The sequence below is a fragment of the Pelodiscus sinensis genome, chromosome 23 (assembly GCF_049634645.1).
Source record: "Pelodiscus sinensis isolate JC-2024 chromosome 23, ASM4963464v1, whole genome shotgun sequence".
NCBI classification, from domain to species: Eukaryota; Metazoa; Chordata; order Testudines; family Trionychidae; genus Pelodiscus; species Pelodiscus sinensis.
Window position 1 is genome coordinate 21129612 of NC_134733.1, and position 14618 is coordinate 21144229.

General features: G+C 41.0%; 1 protein-coding gene and 2 long non-coding RNA genes across 8 annotated transcripts in view; 1 reads left to right on the forward strand and 2 right to left on the reverse strand.

Annotated features, from left to right (window-relative positions):
• PRDM16 (PR/SET domain 16) overlaps nucleotides 1–14618 on the forward strand; it is a 539129-nt gene that overhangs the window by 274315 nt on the left and 250196 nt on the right. The window lies entirely within an intron of this gene.
• Nucleotides 3468–14618, reverse strand: part of LOC142819435 (uncharacterized) — a 98980-nt gene continuing 87829 nt past the window's right edge. For both annotated transcript variants that reach the window (XR_012897334.1, XR_012897333.1), the window contains one exon: nucleotides 3468–3569. This is a non-coding gene — a long non-coding RNA (uncharacterized LOC142819435). The remainder of the gene's footprint in view (nucleotides 3570–14618) is intronic.
• Nucleotides 4874–6482, reverse strand: LOC142819438 (uncharacterized). Its single transcript, XR_012897337.1, has 3 exons — nucleotides 6380–6482; nucleotides 5709–5771; nucleotides 4874–5006 (listed from the first exon to the last, which is right to left on the reverse strand). It is a non-coding gene; the product is annotated as an uncharacterized LOC142819438 (long non-coding RNA).

Below are 14618 nucleotides of genomic sequence, written 5' to 3' on the forward strand. Positions count from 1 at the left end.
GAAAATATAATCTGAAAGTAACCCCTTTTTTCCAAAGTAAGTAACTGGGTTTTCACTAAACAATGCTCAAGGCTACCAGACTATCTCAGCCCGGGAAACGTTGACCGTTTAGGAAGTACCACAAAGTGTGCCATGCAAGTAGAAAGTTGTTGGTAGCGTGGGTTTTGAAATTAAAAAATAACTTAGCTTTGTTGCTGCACATATGAACCTATAAATCTCGCCAGGCTTCTTATTGTATACAAAATGCTACAGGTCATGAAAACCATCTGATACTTCAGAAATGCATTGTTCGAACGGGATGATTGATTGATAATTATGATAATTTGTGAAATGATTATTTGGGTATTATAACCATAGCTTGTCCCACTGGGTTGCTGTGAAGACATTTTCTAAAGCCTGGGCCATCAGAAATGGCCTCTGGTAACAGGGGATATGGAAAGGTCTCCTCAGACTGTCCCAGCGGGATCTCTAGGGCTGATGAATGATGACCTGGAGGAGTAAGAAATCAGACTTCAATAAGCAGTCAGGAAGGTAGTTAGGGAAGAGCAGGGGAACTGTTAACTGTCTTTTGTGGAGCAATTACTAGCTAGGCCATACAGCCTGAGGCCTAAGCACAGTCTATCATAATATTAGATACTCACGGAGAGAGTGACTTAAAGATTTTAACTTCAACTGTTCAATGTTCATGGATTCGCCACATTTTTCATGAGTTTACTATACTGCATTAAACACTTTACAAATGCAGAGTGACCAGTGGATTCCCTAAAACTGTAAACAAAATATCCCCACATTTCAGTAATATTTGTTTTAATTTACAGATCCATGAATGGAGCCACTAACTGCCTACATTTAGGATAAGTGTGAGCCGTTAGAAAAGGTCTTTCCAGCGGTAATAGAGAGGGTGCGGACCAGAGAGTAAATGTAATTATTTCTAAATTGTGATGCTGTCTGTCTCTTGTGTTTATATTTAGCTCATGTTTTATCTTTATCCACTCATAAAAAGCATTAATCCAGCAGGAGTTCAAAGCCAATTCCATGAGGTGTCTGAAACCAAACCGGGATGATGTTTCGCAAAACTGTATCAGCGTGAACAGCAATATCCAACGGTCATATCTAAAATCCAGTTTCAACATGATCTCTGACATAGAGTTGCTGTTTCCTAAGAGCTTTAATTTGCTCATTTTATAGGTTATATCTTTATGAAATAGAAGTATGTTTAGCTGCCACAAACAGAGGCAGCTTTGAGTTGATTTTTATAATCTTTTCTTGAATAGACTTGCGTCATTCCAATAAGCCCTGGACAAAGGACTGAACAGTTTTCTGAGAGTCTTTTTTACAACATTTCTCTCTTTCCATTGTTCGAGGGCTGCTAATAAAAGAACCAGGAGTCCATTAATTCAGTGAATGAACATATAGTAAAGTCAGTTCCCTCTTGAGAACAATAATGTTGAGGTCAGCTTAGGTTTCCATGGAAACTAAGTACTAAGAAGTTTGCATCCTTGATTTTGCTGAAATGAAGCATGTAAAGTAAAAATGGTGTAAAGCAGCCACGGAGAAGTTAGAAAACCAAGTGTTGGTCAAATAACTTTGTACTACTAATGCTGTGGATTTAATTTCTCTGATATAATTGTCTGATTAGTGTTGTAACTGGGGGGAGAGACATGAGGAGGGGGAGAAGGAGTGTGTGTGTGAGAGAGAGCGAGAAATACTTCTTTGAAGAGGCTTTTTTACGGTGGTAGTTAAATGTATAAATCAGGTCAAGTTAAGAAGACCCGCAATTGTTAAGATTTCTCTCTGTCTCCGACTCGGGTATTCTGAAGTGAACTCTCACCCCACGCAACACAAGAGCATGTGAACTCAGCACCTTTGCAACAGTTTCAATTTTCAATATTGTCAATACTATGGATGATAAGGGTGACTGATGGTAAATTACCACAGCTTCTGCTTGTGAGTTAATGCAAAGCACAGAAAGGACGAAGACTTCCTTATTTCATTATAAATGTGACTTTTTTGTAAATTAAGTTGATTTTTTTCACCCTCCACTCTCGCGGAGTCTCCATTAAATCAGCACAGCCATCAGATTAATCCAGAGTGCAATGAAGCTAATTAATTCTTTTCACACTAATTTTTTGCCCGCTGTTATATTTTCATGTCTAAGTGACCGATGTATCCCAGGGGATAGTGGCTAAACTGTATTACTGGGCTATTTATGCACACTATTCTAAATGACTCACATCTATAGTACAACAATATCTCTTAAGATAAAAATGTGTATTTCCTTCAGAGGCTGACAGGTATGTGAGTTCCCTTTGCCTCTCTGGAATGGGATCTCTGTTTTCCTCAAACATAAATGCTCTGACTTTGAGGAAACCTAAGTTCATTAGCAGAAATAAGTGCTAACGGTTTGTGTTGGAATAACAGGAAGGTGTCCCATTTGACAAAATCAAAACCCAGATTGGTATGAATTGGTGTCCTCCCCCCTCCTCCTTTATATCTTTGCCTTGGAAGTTTGAGGAGGGGCGTGGTTAGATCAGTTATTCCTGTCTTAGTTCATTTCTATTAGCCACTTAGTTTAAAAAAAACCCCAAACACTACAACCATTGTACCTGTCCTTTGCTAGTATTGATACAGGGAAATCTCGCTAAGGATATGTCTCCACTTCAGGTTGGATCCACGCTGCAGCAATCAATCCACCAGTGGTCGATTTAGTGAGTCTAGTAAAGACCCACTAAATCGACCACCGATCACTTTCCCGTCAACATCAGTCCTCAAGCAAAATAAGATGAGTAAGGGGAGTTGAACAGGAGAGGGTTTTTTTGTCCACCTCCCACAGAATGGACCCTGCACTAAGTAGACCTAAGCTACATCGACTTGAGTTACACTACTAACATAACACAAATTGTGTAGCTTAGATCCACCTGTCCTTGTAGTGTAGACCTACCATAAGGCAAAAATGCTGACAATTAAAGCCAGCCACGCAAGTCATTACATTTCTCTTTTGACTCGTGTGTGATTTTATTCCCAGAATGGTTTGGCCATGTAATTTTCAGCGTCTGGGTTATTCACAAAATGTTTGCCTTGATTATTTGTTCATTTCAGTTCATGCCGTGTGGTCAGCTAACTAAATCACCTGGTATTGCTTCCGCTCCCTCAGTGGAAACTAAAGCATTTTAAAGAGGAGGGTAATGAATAACAAAGTGAATAACACTTTCTGATGTGACTTTTCAATTGAATAATCATTTATTTATAGGAGTCTCATGCAAATGTATGAATACCTGTGGCAGCTGCTGAAATAATAGGAATCTGTATGTCATAGTGGTGGAATTCGACACTTTTACCAGCAAAATGACTCCGAAATATGCCTTGGCTATTTAACCATTTCCTAGCCATGTTACATTCACCTGTATATGTGTGTGTTCATGGCTGTCTCTGTCAAAAGAACCAAATAGAAGGCCATCTGTGAAATCCCAAACTCTTGCTCAGCTTATGCATTTGTCCATTTAAATTAAGATGTGGTTTTCGTGGTTGGAATGCACTTGAAAGCATGCTGTTTGTCAGACGGGAATTAGCTGCAGAATAAAACAAAAGTGGAGAGTTCATGTGCTGCCTCTGAGGTGATTACTTTTGAAATAATACTCTGGATGATTAGGAAGTATTACAGCCTCCAGTTAGTTTAAAAATGCCAGAATGCCCCAGAGATCCCCGTGTATCTGCTGCCAGCCGGCCCCCGTCAGAGCTGAAGGCAGCACTGTCTGGAGCCCAAAATCAACGTCAGGAAGGTCATGTGAAAGAAAATCCTCAGTCATCAGGAAGCCCTTGGCCTCATGGCCTTTCTGACATTTTCTGACAAACCTTAAATCACCAAAGCAGACAAAACATCACCAATTTCAGAACGATCGCCTCTGGGACATCAGAACTGTACATTAACTTAAAAGGTAAAGAATAAAAGCCTCCAAAACAAAACCAACCCAACCACCCCCACCCTAGCCTCTACAGCCACCGGATGGATGTGGCTGTATTCAAGATCTAAATTCAGAGACACAAATGAGACAGATTGGGAAAACGGAGACGACTGTAACTAATACTCTAGTTTAGAAAAAGAGATGCAAGTGTGTGTGTTGCCACCAATTATTTAGATGCAACATAGTGTATATATATTAGAGCTGTAAGAATAGATTACCCTGAGTGGGACAGATTTCTTTGCAGAATTGTTTGGACGCAGGATTTATTGTATATGTTACATACATTATAGAAGCCAGATGGTGGTAGTAATAAAATCTGTAATCTTCAGGTGCCTGCAATATTCTGTTAATTAAACTGTGCAGCTCTATTAAAGTGAAGAATATGGATAAGCTAGGAGGCCTATTAGACCCCTCCTGCTCACAAGTCTAGACAATAATAGGGGGACATAGCGGGGGGAGGAAAGAAGGGGAGACTGATGAAGCTCCTGGCAGTACTGCACAAACAAAACCGAAACAAGACCTAAAGTGTGATAGTAATACTTTTCTGAGGCACTTAACCAGAGCAGGAAAAAAAGAAGAAGCTCTTTTTGGGTTTTTGGGGGGCCAGAAATGTATGTAGGAGGGACAGACCAACCAGTATGTTGCTTGAGTCCTGTGCCTAGTTCAAGCATACAAAACATTTTCATGTTGCCTCTCAGACCAGTACTTTCTTTCGACATGGAGAATCTCTGCCTATAAAATGTGCTGAAATAATCTGCTTTATTTTGCAATCAGACTTATGCATACACAAATAATTGTCTCCAAAAGTTTGCAAGCACAAAATGAGAGGCTGATTTTCAGGCACGTGGAAAATTTGGCCCTATATCGGAATGAATAAGAGTTGTAATCCAAAATGAATATTTCTTTTTGTTCCATTTTATGTCCTTGATTTCCAGTACCATAATACAGGTGAAGAGAAAATTTCATTTCAGGCTGAACAGGGATGAAAAGTGGAAATCTCAGAATATTTTGTAAGGCATCAAAATGAAGCATTTCAATAACTTCCTGTCAAAAGAGATGACAAATTTGGTACATTCCCACCAAACCTCTTGATTTTGTAGAATCAACATTTTACCAATGGGGAAAAATGTTGTCAGAAAATATTGAATCATCTCTCATCATAAACTTTGTTTTAACTCTCTGAGAACAATATCTAGCTCAGAGGTCTCAAATTCCCAGCTCGTGGGCCGTCCCTGGACAGAGAGATTGTGCAGTCCAGTCAGAGACTCCTACTAGACCAGAGGGAGGTGTCCGTTACTGCTGCCAAGCCCTGCCCTTTCTGCCAAGCCCCACCCTTTCTTCAAAGGTCCCGCCCTCCCCTCCACTTTTCCCAGGGCCCTGACAAGTCTGTTGGCTCCACTGGCTATAAATTATATATTTGAACAAGAAGCTAGGATTCAGACATGCTACTTCAATTGCGGTTTTTTTCTCTCTGTCTGAGCATTTGATATCTGAATTACCCAGATTAATGGGGACTTCGACTGCGTGATGTTCTACATAAACATAATGGCTACAGGCAAAACTTTAACTCTTTAGTCCCTCTAGAACCTTGCACAGCCCCACAGCGCTCTGTAGACACAGAGACAGGGGCAAAAGGTCACATGATAACGTTCATGTGCTTTAATATATCACCAATAAAGCTGCAGTGAAGCTCCGGACTGTCCTCAGATAATCAGAAACATTCTATGGCACATTATTCTCTATCACCTTTGCTTTGATTTTAGCTTTCCTGTATTAACAGCACCTTCATCCTAGCAGTGTTCCGCAGACCTGTGAAGATAAGATAGTGGAAAAAATAGAATGTGAACTTCATCCTTCCGCCTTTAGTTATGAATTGTGTAATTTAGGCTGGAATTCTTCTCCTCTTAGATAGATGTTACATACTGAAAATTCCCAGATTAGACTTGGGCTGCCTGAGTCAGGAAGAGTGGGTGTTATCAGTCTTTGTGTACATTTTCTGCTGTTGCAGAACTTTTCTCTCCACCAGAGTGCTGGTGTTCCCAGGGTATCTGTAGCGCGAGGGAGCCCACAGCCATCCCGGGTCCCTAGGCAACATGGATGGGTCCGAGCTCTACGTTCCTAGAAGGGCGGAGTCTTCGGTGGATGGGGTGGGACCAGAGGCAGCCAGTCCTTGGTGTCACCTGGAATGTGCCATGCCATGCCCCCATCCTGTAGGGCATGTCTATATTACATGGAAGATTGACACTGCCGTGATCGATCTTCCAGGGTTTGATTTATTGGGTGTAGTCTAGACCCGCTAGATCCAACTCAAAGGGCACCCGCTGTTGACACTGGTACTCACAAGGAATAAGGGAAGCCAAGGGGAGCGTTTGCTCCAGTCAGCCTTCCGTTGTGTTGACTTCTGCAATATAACTTACGTAGCTGGGGTTGCGTTTCTTACTTTGACCTTCCTATATAGTGTAGACCAGGCCTTAGTGCTGCCCTGAGTGCACTGTGTGGCATTCCAGCAGTGCTTTAAAGGTCCTGGAGTTCCAGCCACTGCTGCCATGGTAACAGCTTCTGCAGCCAGGATTCACAGACCCTTCAGAATCGCCAGGCCCAGGGCACGTCTAGACTATGTTTTACTATTGAAAGAACATATGCAAATGTGGTGGGAATTTGCATATCTTATTCTGATTGCTTTTTTGAAAGAGGGTTTTTTTTTCGAAAAAGCAAACCGTCTAGATGCAGTTCTTTTGGAAAAAATCCCTTTTTCAAAAGAACCTTCGAAACACTCTTTCAAAAAAGTGATCAGAAGATATGCAAATTCCTGCCAAATTTGCATATCTTCATTCGAAAGTAAAACGTAGTCTAGACGTGCCCCCTGGGGCAGTTGCCCCATTTGTCGCCTTCCCCCCTCCCATCAGCAGGCCAGTTGAAGAGGCTTAAATTCTGGCAGCCCTTGAGAAACCTTAGATCCATCTTCTCATTATAGGACCCTTGTCACAGTGGTGGGCAGCTTGTGGCCCATGTGGCCATCAGGGTACTCTGATTGTATGCCGTGAGACATATTGCTGATGTTGACTATCCACAGACACCACCCCCTAGAATTCCCAATGGCTGAGATTCACCATTCCTGGCCAATGAGAGCTGTCGGAGGCAGTACTTGCGGACAGTCCACATCAGCAAAATGTCCCATGTCCCGCAATCAGATTACCCTAATGGCCCCATGTGGCTCACAGTTTGCACGTCACCCATCGTTATCTTAATAGACATAGGAAGGACAACATTTTCAAAACCAGAAGGCTAAAGTCCAGCTCCTAAATATTTATTTAGACAGCTGGATAATTGGCCTACTTTGCAGAACATCCCGTTTTGTGTTCAGACATATAGAATACCTGTTGTTATCAATAGTGCTTGACAATCTCAGACCATTTACTAAGGTACCTGGATTCCTAACAAAAATCCATTGGGCATAAGTCAGAGTTGTATGTAACTTAACTTGGCTTGTATGAATGACCAAAAGAAGTGAAGAAAAAAAGGCAGTGACGGCATGCTACCTTGACTGACGATTTTTTGATGTTCCTGACATATCCTACATATGAATACAATCCCTGCCTTCTGTGAAGAACAAGAATTGAATCCCAAGAGATGCTCTTGTGTGGGAAAGGAAGGAAAGAAAAGAGAGGTTCATTTTTGTATCTCTAGATTTTATTGTGACTCTACTTAGTGCAGAAGCGTGTGGAGTGGATACTGAGAATATCTGTGATGAAAGGAAGTTTCCCATGTTCCAGGGAAACTTCTGCTGAAATTTATTTAAATAAGTGTCCCACCTGCTACTGGATTTAGAAAATCTGGTCCATTTTAAAGCAATTCTGCTCTTATGCTGACTTAGGCCAGGTTTACACTGGGGAAGAAAATCAATGCAAGATACTCAAATCCAGCTATGTAGATTGTGTAGCTGGAGTCAACATATCTTGCACCAATTTTCTGGGGTGGCCCCACAGTGAGAGGTTGATGGGAGAAACTCTCCCCTTGACTCCCCTTACTCCTCATGACAATGAGAAATACTATCTCCAATGCGGGGTGTCCTCAGCATTCAATTTAGCAGGTCTTTACTAGACCTGCTGAATCGAACCCCAGAGGATCAATCGCCAGTGCATCGATCCTCCGGCAAGTGGTGACGTGACATTAGCTGATTACAATATACTCCATCTAAATCAATGAATGCTGGCATGATGTAGATGGATGTTAGCCTGTAACTGAACAGTTTTCCTTGTTGTTAATTACTACTTTGGAAACAGGTATTCACATCCCCCATTAAAATACTTTCAGAGTATTATTTCACAGCCTGTTTCCTCAGGCCTAGAGGAATTGAATGGAAATCCTGAATTACTGGAAACAGTTTCTGAATTATCTTTAGACAATTTTTTGCTTCAGAATCCAGTCAACATGATCCAGGAGAAAATTAATGCCACCCCACTTTGATTATTGGCAGGTTGGAGTGGAAATTTCAGAAACAAACATAGAGGTTAGTGTACCAAAATCGACTTCATGGTTCTTTAGTTAAGAGTATGAAACCTGGTTCCTCGAGAACTTAATTTAAAAATTAATGGAATGACTTTGTGCAATGTTTTTCCACAGCTATTGTATTTGCCTAAAAGAACTAAAGCTTGCCTTCCATTGGTCATTCTCATGCGTGACTGATATTTTTTTAATGGAAACCTTTGGTGAATTTTCTTCCTCTCTCATAGTTGTAGCCAGGGATGACTCAGAACTTCTTGGTTTTATTTCTGGTTCTGCAGTTTTTACTTACAACATTACACTGGATAAGTCTAATAAAAATGATATGAATCAGTTTACACATCTTTCAGATAGGAAAAAAGAAACTTCCTTGCTTCATGGGAACATTGTGAGGCTAAATCGTTAAATATTGGGAAGAGTTCAAATTTGATGATGTTGACCAGGGGTGTGTAAATGTTTACACAGATAATATACTACCTCTTTTCTGAGAAGTAAGATGTACTTTTGCTTTTTCCCATCTCTACTACTGCTAATAATGACTATTATGATAATTCAGCTAATATTCTTAGTGTAAGTGATCAATTCCTTCTTAGCCAGTTAGCAAGATATTTTTTCCAGAAATTAAGTCATAAAAGCAAGATTTTAAAACCATGCCCGTGTTATTTCTGAGTGACAGTGAAGGCTTCAAGCATCCTCCATATGAATGTTTGTGTTTTTGTGACTCAAAATCTTTGCACAAAAAGAGCCCAGTCAAATAGCCATGACCATGAAAGCAGTGTGTCTGGAGATAATTAAAGGCCCTTTTCTGTTCGTATATACCACATGATACAGAGGCTGGAGAAAAAGTCGTTGATGACTCTCAGACATTTTGGAGTCTGTTTGGTTTGGATACATACTATCAAGTTCAATTGCTTTTCTAAAAGTTATCTGGATGCTCCAGGTCTACAATGCTTAAGTGGAAATCTTGTGCATAACATTTTTAAGGTGATATTTCCAGTGATCTCTGCATTTAACTACGCTAAGAAATAGACTTTCTTGTATTTAGCGGTTCTGCTTCCAATCCTAGACAGCATCTTGAAGTGTTAGAAGCTCATGAAAATAAATAACGAGAAACATAAGCAAACATTTTTTTTCCCAATTTGCAAAAAAGGTTTGGAGTTGGGTATGGTTTTTTAGAATGAGAAGTTTTTATTCTTTTCTCCAAACTGGTTCTTCTGTACATAGGCAGAGCTAAAAAAAAAGTATGTAATTTGACATAAGTGGCTGATTTCTAAAGAACGGGTCAGAAGTTGTATTGGCAGAAATTTTATGAGAAAACTTGCACAGTTTTTTTATTGTATATTCCTTAGCTTCTTCTAAAAGGAGTCAGTCCAATAGACAGTAAATGTAATGAATATCAAATTCACCCACAAATGATGGAGTGGTAATGGATAACCAGATAGTTCTCAATCATTGCTAGTTTTCAGTTGTTCTTGTACTTATTGTTTTTGGGGGTCTAGCATTTCTCATTGCGTTTCAGTGAGTATCCTTTAGTGAAACATTAGCATATGTATGATTTATAGTGAAGGAAAGAGGAGGATTTGTCAACGGACTCTTCAATTTCTCCATCTCAGTGAAGACCTTTCCTTTCTTGTTGGAAAATAAATTAAAAAATCAAATTCCAAATAAAATAAATAGAAAAGCATGAAAACCAGTGAAATGATACATATACAAAAGGAAAATAAAAAAGAACATTTGCCCCTAACTACAATTAAATAGAACTACAGCATACACTTGGCACTGATAAAGTTTGGCCCATCACCAAAATCCTAGGCCTTTTATTTCTAGGAATCAGGGACACCATTCCTGCCTATTGAATAAAAAAATTAAAATGGATTAAAACGGTACTTCTCTCAATCGTGAGGAGTAAGGGAAGCATTCATTTTATTCCCTTAACTGCCCTGGAAACCAGTCCAGTGCAACAATTAAGCAACACCACCTCAGTTATGTAACATGCATATTCCTACATTACCCCACTGTGGCTTGCCAATTTAGCCCAGGTGGGGGTAGGGAAGTAAAATGGAAAAATATTTTTTTAAAAAACCCTCTATAAATCAATCCTCTGAATTAATCTGCAGAGCCTATAAAATAAGACAATGACTAATTAATATGAAATAACTGACATCTTAAAGAATAGCCAATTAAACATAGGATTTCTTTTTAAAGATGACTTAGTATGTCAAAATATTCCCCGGCTTCAGCTGTTAAATTTGTTTGTCCTTGTGGCTGACATTGCTCAGTTTCTATGTATCATTGCAATGGGTGGAAACATCTTTTAACTGCCAGACAGCACTTACCGATAAGCTAGCCAATTAATAATGTTGATTTGAAAAGCCCAAGAATAGGTGAGAAAGCAAAGTCCTTTGGTAAGTCATATTTGCACAGTATTAAGAGTCCCTTTTTTCCTGATCTAGTAAACACGGTATTAGGAACTATGTGCCATTGAAAAGCTGGGAGACTATAGTGATATGTATAACTGATAATTGCCACTCCCAATCATTCAGCGCCCACTTATCATGCCTTTTGTACATACATACCTTTGAAATAGACAAGCTATAGCATATGTATTCCTCCTTCCTAAATATTGATGGGTTGAAGTTTATGATACATTGACCTGCTTTATCAAGGGAGTCAGCTCAGAAAAATCAGCATTTTCCTCAAAGCTGATTGCTTATAGTTGCAGACCTTAACTTAGGTGTGGATATATTACCAGCAGCCAGCTGTTTGCTCAGCTGATGCTACAGTCTCCTCCCCTTTGCAATGACCCTGCATTCAAAGGACTAGATGAATACACCCTCTGGTGAAAAGGAAAAGTGCTCTAAATTTGTAAGTGATGGTAGCAGCCACTCAGTGAATAAATATACTACTAATTCTACACAACTGCTGCTTTTTATTGATGGGCAAAGCCTGTAATATGAACTGGACCATGATGTAGCACGAGGGGTGTTTTGGCAGGATGGAGGACAATCAAAGGTCAAGATCGAAGGTTTGAAAAGAGTGACAGGAGTGAACACACTGACGAATTTAGTCTAACATCTGTATTTATTAACAAAAAACGTAGATAGTATCATGAGCTTTCATGGGCACAACCCACTTCTTCGAAAGCTCATGATGCTTTCTATATTTTTTGTTAGTCTCTCAGGTGCTGCATGACCACTATTTGTTTTTTAAGTTTATTCAGTTACAGATTACCATGGCTCCTCCTCTGTATTTATATAAGTCGATTTAGTCATAAAGTGGTATAAACAATGAGTAGTCTTGAGTCTCAGGTTTGTCTCATCTGAGGAAGTGGGTTTTGCTCATGAAAGCTCATGACACTATATACATTTTTGTTGGTCTCTAAAGGCATGTCTACCCTAGGAAATTATTTCAAAATAACTAAATTTGACATCATAACTCCCAAAATAACTATTTTGAAATAAGCTTATTCCCTGAGGAAAGCAGGAGTACAGATTTTGAAATAACCAGCCTGTTATTTCGAAATAATGGGCTTGGTTGTGTGGACGCACCGCTTATTATTTTGAAATAAGGGGGGTTATTTTGAAATAACTCCCTAGTGCAGACCTGGACTAAGATACCCCAGGACTGGTCCTTGTTTTTAAAGTTACAGACTAATATGGCTACCCCTCTGAGACTTATAAAGTGGTTCAGACTGCCGTGTAATTAAAGACTTTCATTTAATTTTTTTTCTATTTTGTTTAAAATATACTGGGAATTGATCAGTGCTTATGCCAAATGCCTTTTTAAAAAGATGAAAACTGGTTAAAAAAGAGCCCAAAGGGCCAGGAGTAAGAGGTGCAAGGGGCGAGTGAGTGAGGCATGCTCAGTTCTCACAAGGTGCAGCAGACAGGCAGGTGAGGGGGCAGAGGCCAGAGGGGGCAAGGGCACGGGTACTTGCAATTCATGGTGTAGCATTTGAGGAAGGATTTGGCCTGTCCCCATAGCAGTCTGACCATCTCAACTGCCAGGACACAGCTGCCTGCCAGATTCACCCCTCAGGATGGCAGACTCTCTCTGCCGTCCAGTGAGAGAGCAGCCATTTTGCCTCTCAAAGTAGGGAGCTGGGTTCAGGGAGTTTCAGCACTTCCAAAACGTTGGATGAAAACCAGTCAAACCCAAATATTGGGCTCTTTAAAAAACCAGGAAAATGTGGAGGAAATATCAGGAAACACCAAAGCCGAAGTGTCTTACAAATACCTCAAGAGCCAGTCATCAATTAAATGTTATTTATCTTGTGGCATTAGGAACTTCCATGTAAATTCTTACACATTAGCACGAGAATGCCTTGTACTATGCAGGTCAAAGTAACGGATCTTAACAATAACAGGAAAGGGTCTATAGGTAGGGTTGGGTGAAAGAGAGTATTTCCATCCTGCGACTATTTTTTGAGATGTTCAGATTTTTTTTCTGTTTCTCACTGGGATGGACCCAAGACTTTTCAAGGTTTTTGCCCCTCCCTCCCCAAAAAAGCTCAAGAGAAAGAGACTGAGAGCACCTTCTATAGCTTGGTAGTTAGTATTCTCGCCTAAGATATGCCTGATGTGATGAAGGGCGGTCTCCTATGTCCTAGGAGTATTCTGGGGTGGGGTGGGGTAGGATGTTTGTTACTCTCTTCTGTTTGGTGCAGTCCCACTTTGTATAAATACTTAACAGTTCACTGGGCTGGAGAGAGAGAAGGATTCTATAGCCTGGTGATTTAAAAATTATTTTGATGAAAAATTCTCAGTTAGGTTTATTATAGGGTTGAGTTCAGTTTTCCTATTGCATCCTGCTAGGACACTTGTTGAACTTGGTGGAAGGCTGTAGATCAGGGTGGGGAACCTCAGGTCCAGGGACCAGATGCGGCCCTTAGATTGCCTGGATCCGCCCCCCCCCCCAGGCTCAGGGCCCACCCCCAGCATTGGGGAGCCTATGCTAGCACTTCAGCTCCCCCTCTGCTCTCCCATGGAGGTTGCAGAACACAAAATCTACTAGACTCGGCCCCCTGGCTCTGGCATGCAAGGGGAATGTGGGGAGTGTCTTTCTGCTTCTCAATAAGGGACCACAGTGAGGGTTGGGGTTTTTTTTCTGCTTCTCACTTGTGTGCAGCCTTCAAAAGATTTTTCTGTGGGTCAGTGTCCCCCAACCCAAAGAAGGTTCCCCTCCCCTGCAATAGATCTTACTTTCTTTCTTAAACACACTTCACAGTTGTATCCATTTTGCTCAGAGAAAGTACCAGGCAACAAGAAGCAATGGGCTTAAACTGCTGCAAGGGAGGTTTAGGTTGGACAGTAAGGAAAACTTCCTAACTGTCAGGGTGCTTAGACACTGAAGTAAGTTGCCTAGCGAGGTTGTGGAATTTTCATCTCTAGAGATATTGAAAAGCAGGTTGGATAGACGTCTATCAGGGATGGTCTAGATGGTACTGGGTCCTGCCATGAGGGCAGGGGACTGGACTCAATGACCTCTCGAGGTCCCTTCCAGTTCTAGTGTACTATGATTCTAACAGCAACTGTGACCTTCCTTTGATGCACCAAAGGGTACGTCTAGACTACATGCCTCTGTCGCCAGAGGCATGTAGATTAGGCTACCAGACATAGGAAAATGAAGCGGCGATTTAAATAATCGCCACTTCATTTAAATTTACATGGCTGCCGCGCTGAGCCAACAAACAGCTGATCAGCTGTTTGTCGGCTCAGCGCGGTAGTCTGGATGCGCGGGTGTTGACATCAATGGCATTTGTCGACCACCCAAGTATGCCTCCTGGGATGAGGTTTACCTGGGTGGTTGACAAATGCCTTTGATGTCGACACCCGCGCATCCAGACTACTGCGCTGAGCCGACAAACAACTGATCAGCTGTTTGTCGGCTCAGCGCGGCAGCCATGTAAATTTAAATGAAGCAGCGATTATTTAAATTGCTGCTTCATTTTCCTATGCTTGGTATCCTAATCTACATGCCTCTGGCAACAGAGGCATGTAGTCTAGACGTACCCTTAGAGACTACCAAAACATGTAGATGGCATCATGAGCTTTCGTGGGCACAACCCACTTCTTCAGATGAATGGCGTTAAGGGGTCCAGGGTTCAATAAATAGCAGAGAAAGGGAAGGGATGGGGAGGGAGAGTGAAGAAAA